This window comes from Mesocricetus auratus, unplaced genomic scaffold (genome assembly GCF_017639785.1).
Source record: "Mesocricetus auratus isolate SY011 unplaced genomic scaffold, BCM_Maur_2.0 Super-Scaffold_100006, whole genome shotgun sequence".
Lineage (NCBI taxonomy): Eukaryota > Metazoa > Chordata > Mammalia > Rodentia > Cricetidae > Mesocricetus > Mesocricetus auratus.
In genome coordinates, this window is record NW_024429190.1 from 77,937,878 (window position 1) to 77,953,151 (window position 15,274).

Below are 15,274 nucleotides of genomic sequence, written 5' to 3' on the forward strand. Positions count from 1 at the left end.
TTGTGTCTTTGTGTGGTTTGGGTACCAAAGTAATTGTAGCCTCATAAAAAGAGTTTGGCAATGATCCTTCTGCTTCTGTGTATGGAAAATTTTGAAGAGTATTGGTATTAGCTTTTCTTTGAATTTCTGGTAGAATTCTGCACTGAATTCATTTGGCCCTGGACTTTTTTTGGTTGGAAGAATTTTGATGACTGCTTCTATTTTGTTAGGGGTTATAGATCTATTTAAATTGTTTATCTGTTCTTGATTTAATTTTGGTAAGTGATATCTATGTGCAGAGCCAGTTCTCTTTCTTCACTGTGGGCTCTGGGGAATGAATTTAGTTAATTAAGCCTCCATGGCAAACACTCTTACCTGCTAAGCCATCTTGCTAGCCCAGTACTATCTTTTCCAAATTTCATGATGTATGGTCAAGTGATGACTTCCTAGAAAATTAGTAACATATGATCCCATTAAAAAATTTAAACTGAGCCAGGTCTGATGGTATTGTAATCTCAGCTTCTTGGTGAATTGAGGCAGGAGGCTCCTGAGTTCAAGGCCAGCCTAGCTATAGAGTAAGCCTAGGCAACTTAATGTAACACCCTCTCAAAATAAAAAAAAAAAGTGGGTGCTGTTTGAGTGTTTGTTCAACATGCATCAGACCCTAGGCTCAATTTCCACAAACAAAGCAAAAATAAATAAGTGAAGAGATAAAAGCTATGATAAAAGGTTTTATCTTATTGGTCATAAGTGGTAATGTGCTCAGATCTCTAGTGATGAGATGATTAGGTAAACTATAGTTCACATTCTCATGAATCACTGTAATCAAGAATTATAATACCAGCCGGGCGTTGGTGGCGCACACCTTTAATCCCAGCACTCGGGAGGCAGAGGCAGGCGGATCTCTGAGTTCGAGGCCAGCCTGGTCTACAGAGTGAGTTCCAGGACAGCCTCCAAAGCCACAGAGAAACCTTGTCTCGAAAAACTAAAAAAAAAAAAAAAAAAAAAAGAATTATAATACGACCATTCTCAAGCCCTTTAATGGTATAGTTGTGGTAGTTAGGGTATCTTTTGCTGTTATAAAACACCATGCCTAAAAACAATTGAGGAGGAGAGGTTTATTTCAGTTTACAGTTCCATATCACAGTCCATCACTAGGACAGGAACTCAAGCAGGGCAGGGACCTGGAGGCAGGAGCTGATGCAGAGGCCATGGAGGGCGCTGCTTACTGGCTTCCTCGTGGCTTGCTCAGTCTGCTTCCTCATGGAACCCAGGACCACCTGCCCAGGGGTGGCCCCACCCACAGTGAGCTGGGCCTGCCTACATCAACAGTCAATCAGGAAAGTGCCCCACAGATTGGCCAACAGACCAGTCTGACGGGGACATTTTCTCAATTGAGATTCCTGCTTCCCAAATGAATCTTGCTTGTATTAAGCTGACATAAAACTAGCCAGCAGAGTATCTCAGTATTGCTAAGGCTGAGGCAGGTGGACCACCATTTCAAGGTTAGTCTGATTCTGTTTCAAAAAACGGAAGTTTGGGCATATAGCTAAGTCCCAGAAAGTTCATGTAGCATCCTAACATGCACCACATCTTACACAATCTGATTTACCATACCATTCAGTATTTTAACTAAAATCCTAAACAATGAGGTTTATAGTATGTTATTAAATTGTCTGTTTGAATACAAATTTTGACAATTTGTATTGAGAATAACTATCCAAAATATTTAAATGAGTCAGTTTGAATGACAGGAGGTCAAATGCCAAAAACCAGCCTGAACCAAAACGTCAGTGTTTGACATGTGGGAAGAAAGCAGAACAAGGTAGAAAATGGAATTTTATTTACTTTCTATGGTGTAATGAAAATGCACTGCTATTTAATCTTTGTTTTTCTTAATCTTGGGCAAAAATATTGCTATTCATGGATCAAAACCATGAGCAACAAGTGATCTGAGTTAAACACTAAGAAAATACCATGAGGCCTTGTTTTTCTTCATATTTTTGCGTAAGGTATACAAACTGTAATATACAAAATAAATCAACCTGACAACATATAACCCATGAAAGAAAATAAAAAGGCAATGCAGCTCGTCAATAAGATGCTAACTTATGAGGTCAGCTTCATTGCATAGTCACAGCTGTTTCTGTTTCTAGGCGACTGCAGGTGGGAGAGAGCAGATAAGTGAAGGAAAATGTCCTAGGGTAGTGTCTTCTGTGTATTTTATATCTGGATGCACACAGAGAAAAACACTTTCACTTTGAACCTCCTGCAGAGCGGATGGATGGCTGAGTAGTGCCTCTGCCCCTTCCCTAGTGTGAAATACAGAAAGAATGTGAAGTCAGTCTGACCTAGGGGCCCTCAGGATTTATTTATAGGCTGCTAGCTTTAAACTTGTGGCCCCTTTGATTACAAGGTCTTTGTTTATACTTCGTGCTTTCCTTTAATATTATTTGGAGTGAGTGAGCAAATTTAATTGCTGTTAGGTCCCAAGAAATTCCTTTTCCCTAAGTCTGGCATTTAGACAAGCCAGCATTACCTCAGGAAGTTAAGATAGTTCCTACCTGCCTAAAGGGGTAATTCTTATCATCGACAAAAGGGACATATGGTTCCTCTATTAACCTATGCCTGGGTGTCTATTAGCATATCAAAGTCAACGCTAGCCTCTAGGCTCCCTCAGTCCCTATTCACAAGTGCCTGTTACAGAGCCATCTTCAGCTGTCTCACTATAATTTATAGCATAAATTATGAAGGAATTATATTCAACTTGTTTGTGTGTGTGTGTGTGTGTGTGTGTGTGTGTGTGAGCATGTGTGTATGCTCATGGTGCACTGGTGCGTGCATGTGTACAAGTACACAAAACATGTTCATGTGAAGGCCCAGAGGTCAATCAACCTTAGACGCTCTTCCTCAGGACAGTTGTCCATCTTGGTTTTGAGACAGGTTCTCTTCTTTGGGACCTGGGACTCACCCATTAGGCGGGGCTGGCCCCAGGGATCCTCCTGTGCTGACCCAGAACTGGGATTCAAGCATGTACCACCAAGCCTAACTTTTTATGTAAATTCTGGGAATTGAACTCTGGTGCTTATGCCTATGTGACAAGCACTTCGAATACTGAACTATTGCCTCGGTCCTTAACTGTATTTTTGTTTGGTTTTTTTTTTTTTAAGACAGAGTCTCTGTGTAGCCCTGGATGTCCTGAAACTCACTCTGTAGACCAGTCTAGCCTCCAACTCACAGAGATCTGCCTGTTTCTGCCTCCTGAGTGCTGGGACTAAAGGTGTGCACCATGACCAGCTAACTCTCTTTCTTGATAACAAGGCAACAAATAACTTGTGGGTAGCACTTTGGAGTATAACTGAAGGGCCCTTCCTTAGGTTCTTTTAAAACGTAGTAGATTGTCATTGACCCAGTGCTCTGTGCTTTAATGGGGAAATTAGATACAGGGTGATCACATAAGCATATATGCTAACCATTTTGAAGACTAATTCAATCACAGAATAATTTCAGAAAACTAAGATCTGTCAGGTATTAAATATGGGAATGCTTCAGGAGGACATATGTTGAGAAAAGTAAATGAAAGTCCTGGCTGATATTCTAAAGCCATGCATCCAGACCTGGATTAGATACACAGAGATCAAGTGTGTTTCGAACTTAAATCTGGACATCTTACTTAAGAAGTTCACTATACCATCTGTCCAAATGATACCTCTTTTATTCTTTTGTTATTTTGCAGTACTGGGGTCAACCTGCAGACATGAGCATGCCAGGGAAGCACTGCACCACCATGTAGGAATGCCTATCCGATGTCTCTGTGCTGCATTAGCGCTCACTGCTGTCTGGAACTTCTCCAGTTTCTGCGACTACTGACCCCCCCCCCCCACCGGCAAGCCCTGCATGCGCAGAAGGAGGTGCCAACCTTCTCTGTGGTCTCCACTTGTTATCTAGGTCTTCTCTTCAAGGGATATTCACCATAATGTACTGCCCATGAAAGCACCCCCACTCAGGGAAGTAAGAGAGGGAAGGAAAAGCAAGGGGCTCAGTGGTCTCAATTTATGGCTGGTTCATTAGTTAATGTTAGTACAGTTCCTCTTTCCTGCTGTTACCTCATCAGCACCGAAATCACCTGACACTCAGGAGCCCTTTGCCTTTGTGAAGCTCACCTCTGTTATTTGTAGTCCTCCAGACTTGATCTCCCTGAGGGCTTTAGAGAACTGCCCAACTCTGTCTTGACCCTTATTATCTCCAGTTAAATGAGGTGACTTACTGGTGTTAACTCTCTGCCAGTGATGACCTGTAATAACCCTTCAGGTTCACTGCTCTTTGATACAAGCAGGGCAGGCTGAAGTTCTGTCTCCGAGCTCTCTGTTGCACAATGGTGAAAACATTGCACAATATCGTGCATTAGAGGCCAGTCTATGCAGGGGGGTGTGAGGCAAAAAATTAAAGTGGACTCCCTTTTATCTGACTTTCTTTATCATCCATGTCTTTATCCATGACCTTCAGCTTCCCAACGATTGTACTGCTTGCTCTCTGGTTTCAGCTTGGAGCCCCCCCATTGCTCAGCACCCAAAGTTCTCTAGCTCACCCACTTGGATAAGCCTACTAGAGACTCTGTTTGACTGGCTTTCTCTAACGAAGAGTCACTTCCATGTCCCATTTGTTTTGAGGCTTCCTGCCATTCTCTCCTATGCTCTGTCTGCAGCAAGCTGAACACTCCTCAAACCCGCCCCTCCATCACTAGCTCCTGCTGCCACACTCAAACTCATTGTACTACATTTCCCACCCTCCTTCACATCTGATAGATAGAACAGATCACAAGAAGTGTCCTCATCCTGTCACCAAACCGACCTGAGTTCCTGCTGCACCTGATCCCAGGCGCTGTCTCCTCCATTGTTGCCACTGAGAGATGAGAGATGATATGGCTTCTCTCTCTCTCTCTCTCTCTCTCTCTCTCTCTCTCTCTCTCTCTCTCTCTCTCTCTCTCTCTCTCTCTCACACACACACACACACACACACACTCCACAATCCCAGGAAACTGTCTCCTCCATTGTTGCTATTGAGAGACGATATGGCTTCTTGCTCTCTGTCTCTCTGTCTCTCTCATTCTCTCTCTCTCTCTCTCTCTCTCTCTCTCTCTCTCTCTCTCTCTCTCTCTCTCTCTCTCTCTCTCTCTCTCACACACACACACACACACACACACCAGGCATCTTTCATTCCCTCCAGCCTTCTGTAGATGTTCCCTCTTCTTCCTGGTGGAGTTGGTTTATAGAAAGCAAGTGATTTTCTGTCTTGGAAAGACTCCTTCTTCAGAGCCCAAGGCTGGGATGTCAGAGAGGGAGCTCTTCACGCTCAGGTGTCTTACGTTTGGGAGCCTGGGAAGTGAACTGATAAACGAGTAGGGATAGAAAATATTTCATTTTTTTTAGTATCAAAATGTGATTCAGAGAGGCAGGATTAAGGGCACATGGGTACTGTAACGGGTAGGGAGGGATGGATCCTGGCTTTCTTTTTTGCTGCTGCTGCTGTGATAAAACACTGACCAAAAAGCATCTCGGGGGAGGAACGATTTACTGTTTTACAAAATTTGGAGGAACATGTATAGTTTCAGTTGGGTATTGTTGAGTAACGTGATGGGAACTGTCACTTGAGTTCCCTGGTTGGGGACTGGTAGTCTACTAGGGCTGTGTAACAGGCCTACAGTTGATTTCCAAACAGCAAATACTTCTGCGCCATAAAGTTCATATTCTGCTGTAGAGCCGCAGGGCCTTCCACTCTTGACTGCTTGGAAGGTGCCACGGAGCCTCTTATCCATGCAGATAACTGCTGGGTCACATACATCCTCAGCACAGGCTGGCCTGACCTAGAACACTGTGCTCCTCTGGGTTTACTCAAAAGTTGACGTGGTTATCTATATTCATGATATTCAAACCCAAAGAGGTCATGATGTCACCTATTCTCAGTAGATGATGATAAAAAGAGCAACACTGTGCATTTTACCTTCAGGGAGTGCCTCAGATAGCTGGGCCTCTATACACTCCATAGATGCGTCAGGGTTCAGATTCCAACGGAGTTTAATCTCCATTCTCTGGTACTTGTATGTCTCACTAGTGCCTCCAGATCACAGGCTGTTTGCTAACCACAGAGTTCATGAAAATTGATGTTATCAACATAATGAGCCAGAATAGTACTCGGCAGAGTGTCATTTTCTGTAAGGCTCCTGTGAGCTCTATTTGTGAAAAGGTTCATAAAGCCCTAGAATGTGTGTCTGCCCCTTGTAAAAGGAAACTACTGCACACTTCTTAAAACGATCAGCATTGGAAAGAAAACACTCACCAGTTATTAGTTCCATTAGGACACCGAGTGAGATTCCGATGAAGATGATCACCCTACACTATAGAATCTCTTGAGAGTGGTGCTGATCTTTACCATAGTGAATGAGACTAGCTCTGACTCGCTTGGCCCTTCTTTTCCCAATGCCCCTTCCAAAGATCAGGTATGGAAGTATATATCCCAGTTTATTTTTGTGATCAAGGAAATAACTATAGAGTGGTCTCAGAGATCCAAAAGATCTGCTGTGCCTTGAAAGTAAGACTCCCTTTATCACCCAGTGTTGATGAATTTCTAGCAGAGGGGCCGTGAGTATTCCAGCTGTTGTAGTTTCAGAAAATCGGCACCTGAGAGATGCCATGCAACAGGGTTTAAGCAGAGGAGTTTTTCATTATTTAAAGAGGAAAGGGAAGGAGGAAGACTGGCCTCCAGAGACAGGAGCAGCAGGAGTGAGGAGAAAGGAAAGAGGGGGAAAGAGAGGAAAGAGAGAGGGAGAGGAACAGATAGAGGGAATGGGAGGGGAGGGAAGGAGAGGAAGAAGGGGGGAGAGGGGAGAGGGAGGGAGGAAGGGAGAGAGAGGGAGGGAGGGAGGAATGGGAGGTAGGCAGGGCCCTTTTAAAAAGGAACACAATGAATTGTGCACAGGAGGTGCTCTTAGTGGCTGCAGCTGAGGGCGTTTCCTGCCAGAACCCCAAGGACAGGCTGGTTCAGATGCCTGAATACTAACACCGGCTCCCTTGATGAGTGTCAGAGTAAATGTTACAAAGTTTTTACCTAGTATACAATTGCTATGTTGAATGGGCATAAGCCTGTTTGGAAAAGGACTGAGGAAACATGTTATCTGTATTTTTGCAGTGTCAGTATACCACTCCCCTTTGGTTAATGACCCTGGATCAAAGAACAGGTTCACGTTGACAATCTGGGTAAGAAGTCATGCTTATCTATTATGGCTTGTCTACCTAGGTTTATGTGGGAGCTGGGGACCTGAACTGTCCTTAGCTTGTGCAGCAAGCCATCTGCCCACCCTCCCTTTTTGAACTCCTTTTGTTGCTCTTATGTTGGTCCCTGACTTACTGCTTTTCACTCTTCTCTACCTGTTCCATGGGGACCTATGGTTCCTCTCGCTCTTTTTTTCTCTGCTAGCTGAAACAAGCAAAACCTCATCAGGAGAGAAAAGGGCTGTGTTGCATGAGGAAAAAAATGAATTACTCATCCTGACTTCTTTTGCCTGAATTCCTGTAGCACCCACTGTGCACCTGCTTCCTGCAGGGCATAACAGCCAGCAGCCCAGTCAGTCACCAGAAGCTAGCAACATTCACTGTTAACCTTGGGGGAGAAACTACCCCCTGAACAAATTGTTCAGCAGCTTAGATGGTATACTCTCTACAAGCCTCAGGGGGTAACCTCCAGACGTTTCTGTAGGTGGACACAGATGGATAACTTACACGTCATTCAGTAAACCATGGTCACACGTCTTCAACAAGACCTCTGTCTTTCCCTCGTGGACCCTGCACGTTCCTGCTATACCTCCCCTCTTCGAGATCTCCATCTTGGCCAATCCTGCATCATGCTGCTTCTCTTAGCATTAGTTCATTTTGTTGGATTTGACCTGTCATGGAAGTTCAAGGCTTTCTTTTACCCCAAACACCCTCATCTCAGCCCTTGAGAGCTTACTCCTTTTCCACTAGGACCCAAGTTTTGACCTCAGATACCTAGCCAAACTAGGTGGTCTTTAAATGGTGAAATGACTCTTGATTTGATATCCTATTTTGGGTAGATTTGAGTTGTTCATTTCTAAACCAGCCAACTTGATTCCTTAGCTTAATGACTTCTACCACTGGAGAGCCAAGGCCACCCACATAAGTCAATGCTTGTCTTATGTATCCACAAATGAAGTCTTGGAACATATTTAACTACTGCATTCTGTCAGTTATCATCTCTTAAGTTAACTGTTTACCATGAAGTCCTTATACTGAATCAGAATCCTACCCTTAAAGTCTCATTGTCAGACTATTTATATAAACTGTCACAGTTTACATGCCAGAAAAGCAGAGCCCCAGGCATATATGCCATGCTTTTTAAGGGGTTCTAGAGAAATGAATTTGGGAGCTGTGAAACAGTGGAAAAACAAAACTAATGAACACAAGGGTGTGTTACTGATATATGATCCTGTAGGAGTTTGAGATGTGATTCCGATGAGCCATGTGGTACTCAGAATTTTCCAGCCAGAGGATGAGACAGAATTCATCTATAGGTTCTTGCTCTCCATTGTTCAATGGGTTGTCAGTGGAACGTCATTTGCACTTCCCAAGAGGGCAGGTGGCCTCCAGAACATATTGGGTCCTTCTGGGTTTATCTTGCAACCTTGGCATCAGAAAAGCCCCATGGCAGATAGGTAAGTTGTCTGGGTTTTTATGTATAATCAAAACTGATTGTGGCAGCAATGACTAACTAAAAGATGTGATAGGAGAACATGGCCGACATACTGTCAAGGAGGAGCCTGTTGGAAAGTTCCACAGCTAAGCAGAAGACAAATTATGCAAGATCTTGCCAGCTATGGTAATTTGAATTTCATTTTAAAATTATTATTATTATTATTATTATTATTGTGTGTGTGTGTGTGTGTGTGTATACATACACCATGGTACATATGTGGAGGACAACTCCACGGAGTTGATTCTCCCCTTCCACTTTTACACAGGTTCTGGGGATTGAACTCAGGTTATCAGTCTTGAGTGGTAAACACTTCACTCCCCAAGTCATCTCATGGACCACTATGTGAATTTTTAGTGCATCTGATAATCTTTGACAGGGTGGCTAGAAAGATGACTCAGTTGCCACTCAGAACCCTAAGCTCTAGTTCCAGGGGATTTGCTGTCCCCTACTGGTCTTCACCGGCACGGCATGCATACAGTGCACTTAACATACATGCAGGCAAAACACCCATCTATCATGAACATAAAATTTTAAAAAGTTGGTGGAGAGACAGAGCCATTGAAAAGGTTCTAAATAATAGCCATGTGATCTAACTTCAGATGTTAAAAGAAAAAATCCCCACTCTGTGGTCAGTGTGGGAAATTGGTTTCTGGAAGAGAAGGTATAGAAGACAAATAGAAGTGATCACAGGAGTGCTAGATAAAGCTGAAGGCGGTTTAAACAGCGTGATTGAGGTGGACGGAGTGGAAACAAATCAGAGTGATAGGACTGCTAAAGGTGTGCCTGTGGGACTTAGAAAACAGCAGTCCTCAAGGACAATTCTTGCGGCCATTCCATAGGTTCTATACTACTCATGGCTTATGGCTCCATCTAGCAGTATATACTCAGAATAAATGCAATGATCCCGGTTTTTTTTTTTTGAGACAACTCTTTCTGTACAGAACTAGCTTCCCTCAAGACCATGATCCCCCTGCTTCAGAATCCCGAGTGCTGGGATTACAGGTGCATGCCCTATGCCTGACTTCATGAGGTAGTTTTTAGTGTGATGTATTTCTTTAGTTATAAATACTAATGTATTGGTGGGAGTTTACTTAAAGGACACAACAGAGGGAACAAAATTATTAAAAACTTAACATTCATACATGTTCGTTTTCAACTAGCTGCTTAACTAAGTTATTTCTTTCATGTAACAAATGTTGATGAAAACCTTGTAAAATACTTTCAATTACAAAAGTACATTTTCTGAAATCTCTCTTGTAACAGCACATAGCAACACATTTGTGAAAATTGTCCTTGAATGCGTTTGTCTTGCCTGATAGCTAATCTTAGATAGAACCAAGACTTTTTTTAATGGCATAGAGTTTGTCAGGCTCTTTGAACAGCCTTGACGATGTCACATCTTAGAACTCAGAGTAACAGAAAATTCTTGTCTCTTGGAACGGTAGACTAAGAGTTTCCCTTTTTTCTTTTCTTTCTGCCTTACTTGAGCAACGCTAGTACATATTTATGAAAATATACTCAGTTATGACCTCTGGAGATGATGCTATATGTCCTGCTGCAGTGCAAGTTCCAAGGACTTGGGGAGCTGGGTATTCTACAACCACATTGCATTCATCAATACAATGGTAGCTGCCCTAGTAGATTCTATTTTATTAATAGTAATTTTACTTATTTGTATGTGTATGAGTGTTTTGCCTGTATGTATGTCTGTGTACCATGTGCCTGCTTGGTGTCCTAGGAGGCCAGAAGGTGGCTTTGGATCCCTCTCAGCTGAAATACAGATAGCTGTTCATTACCATAGGGGTGCTGGAGAATTGAACCCATGTCCTCTGGAAGAGGAGCTAGTTCTAGTAATCCCTGAGCTGTCTCTCCAACCTAGCCCTAGAAGATTCCTTAAGGAAGAGTGAGAGAGGGAACTCAATTTTCTGAGCACTTAGCATGCTGCATCTTCTGCAGCAGAGGTGTCTTAAGGCTTCGCTTATTCACTATGTCTAGTGGCCCATACTCTTCCTTAAGATCTCATATCAAGTGTTGCTTTTTAGGTTGACTTTCCCAGCCTTCACCAGGTCTCCTACCATCCCTCTGCAGAGCAACCCAACACTCTGGTCAGAACGTAAGCCATTCTTGGTATTTATTTGTGTGATTATTATTTTCTTTTTAAACCACTCTCTGCCCCGTCAACTAACCCACTGGTTTGTAAGGGCAGCCTGGTAACTAATGGTTGTTGTTGCATTTACTTCACACCCACAGGGTCTGTCAGAGTGCTTACTCAATTCAGGTGTTTAATAGTGAACATGCACATATTTGGTTAGGAGTTGGAGCTCACAGTCACTCAGATCCAAATCTGAATCATGATAAAGTAAGCTGAGATATCACCCTCAAATGTACTAGGCTCAAATCCTCAAATCACGGACGTGATTAAGGGTTTTGAGGTGAGGTTCTGATCCTTGATTGTCTGAACTGGCACTAAGTTAAATCACATGTATCCTATGAAAGTGAGGCCAATAAAAGGTGGAAGGCAATGTGACTACAGCAGCAGAGAGAGACTGGAGTGATGTGACCACAAGCCAGAGGATGCTAGTAGTCACAAGGACCTAGAAGGTAGAGAAGGCTAAAAACACTCTCGTAGAGCTCTCTGACAGTGTAGTCTGGCTGCCATCTTGACTTTGGAACTGATTTCTGACTTTTAGAATTGTGAGATAATAACTCTCTAATTCAAACTATTGATTTGTTACAGCAGCCAAAGAAAATGGACACACCAGGCCTTACAAACTATTAGACATGTTGCATGAATCCGAACTTGCAACTTGGTGCTGAGTCTGTGTCACCTTCCACCCCAGGGAAACCACAGCAGATGCCCTAGAGGATGTGGTGGCATGTATGATACATGGCAATTTGTACAGATTATTTGTAAGCGCTTGAAAACACAGTTATTATGATATTTGTTAGGCATTTTATAAACTACTATGCTTAGTTCTCATAGCTCCATGATGTTGAATATCACCATCTCCTCATTTTACAGGCAAGGAGACAGAGACATTAAAACAGTTTGCTCAAATTGCAGGATCAAAATGAAAAATGCCATGGGAATAATTTTTTGAAATATTTTAGATGTTTTTAAAATATTCTCGTATCTTATTGCCAGATGCACTCTATCCCTTGAAATAATAGTTGCAGTGTTTCAGAGGGAAGGGCAGATATGGTTGGAACAAAGGCGTGACTGTCAAGGGACTTTCAGTCTCTAGCACAGGATTAATCTTGAAAGCCAAGCTTTGTTAAGTCAGAGTTTTAAAAGTCCTTTCATTGCCCCGTAGCTCGTCAAAAAGCAGAAGCTGTGGGGGCGAAGCTGAAGAGCACAGAGGAAAGAAGAAAATCTTACTATGGGGCATGGAGAGGGAAGCTACGCTTGACCCAGTAGATGGCGAGAATGAAAGGGGAAACGAGAGTGAGTGACACACCAAGAAGCCAGTCACCGGCTTCTCACTCTGCTGCTTTGGGTTTCTGAACGTCTCCAGGAAGTCTGCGTTCAAGCCAGCTTTCCAGGCGGCCGGCCGTGCTCCTGGGAGAGGGTAGAAGCTCTGGAAGGCGGGGCCTACCCGGAAGAAGTTGGGCCAGTGGTGACCTACTCTTCAAGGCGTGTTGGAACCCTGGCCCCAGTTCCTCCTTCTCTCACACTCTGCCCATGAAGTAAACAGCTTGCTTGTGTTCTGCACACCATGTGCTGCCTGGGCATAAGCCAACGAGCCCTGGGAAACCATGAGCCAAACTGAACCTTCTCATGAGTTCACGTATCTTACGAGATAATGGAAAGCTGACTACTGTGTGCTTACCCGACCATAACTCATGATAACTTCTGTTATTCACTTTCAACTTGGATGATTTCTTCCTCCTCCTCTTTTTGTTTTGACTGCACCTCACTACGTAGCCGCTCCCTGGCCTAGCTTTTGCTTTGTAAACCCAGCTGTCCCTGAATTCAGATCGGCTGCCTCTGCCTCTGTCTCTGCTGGGATCACAAGCAGCACTACTGCTCCTAGGCACTTCTCTATTCTGTGAAGACTAAATCTGTGGAGTCTGAAGGGTTTCACAGCATGGGATCTAGAAAAACTTCATCAAATGTTTCACTCTTAAGTCAGATTTTTTAAAAAAAATAAACTCAATCATGGTTTAGCCAAGTAGAAATTTGTTTTCCTCCATTCTGAAGCAGCTTTTCCAGGCTTGATGTAAATATTCCAGGACGCAGTAAAGTCTCAATTTTCCTTTAGTACTTTACTTAGCACAGGTTCTGACAGGGTAGTCAGATAGCTGCTCTATTTTTAGAAGAGTTGCCTTCCTTCCCAGCAAGGATAAAGAATGGAGGTCGGATATATGTGTGAAGCCAGTCAGAACCTTTCCCCAGGGAGACAGCAGGATCTCACAAGACCTACACAGCAAACATACTCCTTAATCTCACTGATCACAGAGGGCCACGTAGAGGTTACATCTTAAAGTAGGTATTTTCCACAGGAACCATGGAGGAAATAAGGAGAAGCCTCACTGCAGATTATCAGTCCCTGCTCACAATGCTTTAGCGTGTTGGCCTTCTGTTGTAAGTGGGCAAGCTCTTTTCTCTCCCAGACTGTTTAGTTTGCAGTCATCTCAGATGGACTGTTCTTGTCCAGTGGCTAGCAGCTTATGTCTCCATCTCTGCTCAACTGTGAACAGCTCAGGAGAGCTTTGTCACAATGGAAAGCGACTACTCTCTCCACCAGTAACTCTCGCCCACACGAGATTGTTTATTCCCACACCCCACCCGTTCTCCTCCTCCTGCCCTTCCTTTCTCCTTTCTGTTCTGATTCTCTTGCCTCAGGAGTCTAGGATGAAATTACTACCCACAAATCCTAGGGACTTTGTGCATGGTAAGCACTCTAAGAACTTAGCTACATCCCCAATCACTGAACACTCCCCTGGCCTGATGTTATTAGCTGCTTCTTATTCATGTCCCTCTACAAGAAAGCAGCCCTTTGGGAAACAGGTTCTCTCTATAGCTCTGGCTGTCCTGGAACTCCCCATGAAGACCAGGCTGGCTTCACACTTTCAGAGATCCATCTGCCGCTGTCTCTTGACCTCTTGAGTGCTAGAATTAAAGATGTGCACCATCATGCTGTTTGATGTTTATTTTTTTTATACACATTTTTTTGAGCAAGGTTTTCTATGTAACCCAAGCTGGTTTTGAACTTCTGGTCCTTCTGCCCCAGCTTCTGAGAGCTGGAATTTACATTCACAAGCTACTAGGATCTGCTTTCAAATGCACATTGAACTGAGGGGGAAAAAGCCATACCTACATTAATATTCTACAAGGTTGGCTAACTGATGAGGAGTCCATGACTGTGAAGAGTTGGAATGTTGCAGGTCCAGAGACAAATTATTTTCAGCTATCTTTCTAAATAGCTATTTATTGCCCTCATCATGACTATTATATAAATCCAACTTTAATGCATAAACAGACCCTCTCCCAAACATCATATAACATCAGAGGTCCATATCAGAGATTTCACTGATATGCTGTAAAAGGGGCCTACTTGACGTTTCCACTGATGTGTCTAAAGTGTCTTGATTTGGGATTTTGTTCTTTTGCTATAGAAATGTAATCAAATTGTTACCACCTAGGAACATGGTGTTTGGGATAATCTAAATTTGTGTTCCTAGGGCCACAGGCATTCACATTTTGCTCCAGAAGAAACTGTTAGACCCTTTTGAATTGAGAGCTATGTTTTTTCTTTCATGTCAACAGTATTTTAAGAGAAATGCTATCTGAAAGAGCTGTCAAAATAATGCCTGAGCTACAGATGTGGCTCAGTGGTTAAAAGCACTGGCTGCTCTTCCAGAGGTCCTGGGTCAGATCACCTGTATGGTGGCTCACAACTGTCTATAACTCCAGTCCTGAGGGATCCAAAGTCCTTTTCTGGCTTGTGTGGTCACTACACACTTGGAATGCACAGACCTTCAGGCAAAACACCTATACACATACAAGTAAATAAGTCTTAAAAAGACGAGTCCGTAGGAGGATACTAGTTAAAGACACATGGAAAGGTTTTATTGACTACTGCTGTCATAAGAAAGACGACACTAGGAACTGGATTCTATTTTCATGAAACAAAAAGGTGGAGATGTTTAAAGTCTGGGGAATGGCGCTAAAAGGCCTAAAGTGTTGGTGAGTGTTGAGAGCTGTGACCACGTCACCTGTCAAGCACAGAAATAAACTTCCCTCGTGAAAGGAGGCAGCGGCTCAAGTTGAAGCAAGACAACCATCTCTGACAGGGACTGGAGCCCAAGGTGAATTATGTTCCTGAATGCTCGCACCTCAGAGAGATGGCTATCACAGCTGCAGGAAAATGTTAAGTGGCAGGCTTGCACTCCAGAGTGCAGAGAAAGAATATGCAATTATAATCTTTACTTTGCTTCAGAACTTTCCCATATGTAATCAGATTTGGGCTGGGAGAATAAAAGGAAATTTCCCATACTTTTTGAGTTTATCCAAGCGGGGCATTTT

General features: G+C 43.2%; 1 long non-coding RNA gene across 2 annotated transcripts in view; it reads left to right on the top strand.

Moving 5' to 3' along the window:
* LOC121140904 overlaps positions 1–13,870 on the top strand; it is a 52,304-nt gene extending 38,434 nt beyond the window's left edge. For both annotated transcript variants that reach the window (XR_005877853.1, XR_005877854.1), the window contains exons 2-3: positions 10,788–10,858; positions 12,060–13,870. This is a non-coding gene — a long non-coding RNA (uncharacterized LOC121140904). The remainder of the gene's footprint in view (positions 1–10,787; positions 10,859–12,059) is intronic.
* Positions 13,871–15,274: the final 1,404 nt, after the last annotated feature.